Source organism: Echinops telfairi, unplaced genomic scaffold (assembly GCF_000313985.2).
Source record: "Echinops telfairi isolate 266 unplaced genomic scaffold, ASM31398v2 ScPeMD7_6;HRSCAF=24_0, whole genome shotgun sequence".
In the NCBI taxonomy this organism is placed as follows: Eukaryota; Metazoa; Chordata; class Mammalia; order Afrosoricida; family Tenrecidae; genus Echinops; species Echinops telfairi.
The window spans coordinates 3,639,553-3,642,101 of NW_022103902.1; positions in this window are offsets into that span (position 1 = coordinate 3,639,553).

The following is a 2,549-nucleotide window of genomic DNA, read 5'->3' on the forward strand; positions in this document are numbered from 1 at the left end:
GCTATCAAAAAAATAGCATCTGGGGTCTTAAAGGCTTGAATATAAACAAGTAGTCATCTAGCTGAGAAGCAACAAAGCCCACGTGGAAAAAGCACACCAGCTTGTGTGTGAAGCAGAGACCCAAAGCCCATCTGTAGGCAACTGGACATCCCCTTACAGAAGGGTCATGGGGAGGAGATGAGAGAGTCAGGGTGCAATATAGCTCTCTTGGAATATACAGCTTCCCCTAGTTCTTTAATGCTTCCTCCCCCACATTATCATGATTCCAATTCTACCTTACAAATCTGACTAGACCAGAGGATGTACAGATAAGATCTGGGAACACAGTGAATCCAGGACAGATAAGCCTCTCAGGACCAATAATGAGAGTAGAGATACCAGGAGGGGAAGAGGAAGAAAGGGGGCACCGATCACAATGATCTACATAGAACCCCCTCCCAAGGGGACGGACAATAGAAAAATTGGTGAAGGGAGACATCGGTCAGTGTAAGACATGAAAAAATAATAGTAATTTATAAATTATCATGGGTTCACGAAAGTGGGAAGGTGTAGGAGGGCGGGGAAAAAATGAGGAGCTGATACCAAGGGCTCAAGTAGAAAGAAAATGTTTTGAGAATGATGATGGCAACAAACGTACAAATGTGCTTGACACAATAGATGTATGTATGGGTTGTGATAATAGTTGTAAAAGTCCCTAATTAAAAAAATATTTTAAAAAAGAGAGTTGTATGTGCCCCTTATAAAATGATTTTAAAAATATATTTTCAAGCCAAAAAAAAGAGAGAAAGGCCTTTATATACAAGAGCAACAATACAATAAGAAAACATACCAACCCAGTCCAGATCAAGACCGTAAGCTCGATATTAGCCCATATGTCCGTAACCAATCTATAGTTTCTTTTCAGACTCATGCAACACATGCAATGTAAGATCACAGGCCAGTGGATAGAAAGTCTTGTGGATCTAGGTGGTGGAAACATCTGAGCACTGGCAAAAGTCTCCACGTGGTGCCTCCAGCTCTAGATCCCTGGTTCCATCAGCGTAGCTCCAGGAGTCTTGTCAACAGGAAGATGAAGCAGAGTGTGGGTCTGGCCTCCAGTGAGATATATATCTCTGTAGCGCCTCCAAATGAGGTTATCGAGTTGCAACCTGATTGACAGGCTAAACTCTATCCCTTCACTCTTAATAGTCTCGAGTTGACACCAGTTTATATAACTACCACAGTATGATTTAGAAGCATCTTGAAGGTAATGGGTTTGGATTCTTTGTTTTTTTTCTTTTTTGCATCATTCTGATTTTTTCCCCTTAGCTTTTATCTACTTGATTAATGATCTCTTCACTTTGTCTAATATACAGTTACATATTTCCTTTCTAGTTTTTTATATAGTTACTAAATTTGTTTTCTTTGTTTCTCTTTGAACGTAATGGCTATATCTCAAAACTGAGGACAGGAACCCATCAAGCCAAAGATTCCAGAGGCTCTATAAATTCATACTTTGTAGTTTTTAAACCTTCATACATAAGCTAATAATATGGAATTTGCAACAAAGCCAAATTAAATGGGCATCTTGAAAGTAGTACTAGCAAAAGAAAGCATCCACAATGATTAGTAAATGTCTGACTGATGTAAATTTGGTTATAAATGATCACATGCTCAAGTAGAAAAATATTAAGGTGGACATAGTCTGTAAGTTATGGTCTTAAGTAGACCTAATCCTGAGAGAGGTAGAGGCCCATTTAGGTCACAGTCCTCTGGAAACGACCAGTTTTAAATATCCATTGCCGAGATCAGGTTTTGGCATCAGCATTCATTCATCATCTAGCAAATTCTAATACCGAAAAGTTGATAAAATGAATCTTAGAATGCTTAAGCAGATACAAGAACTTAAATTATTTGTGTTTTTATAGGAAACAACTATAATGTTTTAGTCAATAAGAATTATGACCTTCAATGTTATCCTTTTAATAGTTAAACCATTTTCTAGTGTTAATGGGATGTATATGTTATCTTGGATGAAAATATAATTTTAAATATGAAAGTAAAACCAGTGTAATCAAGTCCATTTTCTTTCACAGAGAGCCTGTAGGAAAAAGGAGAAGAGCTCTACGGCTGCAAATCTTTATAGATTCGGACTGTCTCCTCTCTCTCCCACCGAGTGGTTTGTTGTTTTGAACTGACTTTCAACTTTTGGTCGGAGGCCCAATTAACTACTGGGTCACCGACTTAACCTACTATGTCACCAGAGCCCTTAACTAAGGAAACAGACTTTCAATTTTCATATATGAATATTTTAAGAAAACAGTTTTTTTCATATTCCTCATTCCTTTTTAGTTTACCATTTCGATCTATGTTTACCAAGTTTGAAAATTACATAACTTTTCTGTATAATTAAATGCATATTTTGGATTGTGAAGTGCATAATTACAGCATGAAATATGTACTACTGTGAAGTAATGAACATGCACCATTTACTACATAGTGAACCATATACACTTTTAATTAAACTCTAAGATGTACAATATATGATGAGAAGAATTACCCTTTGAATA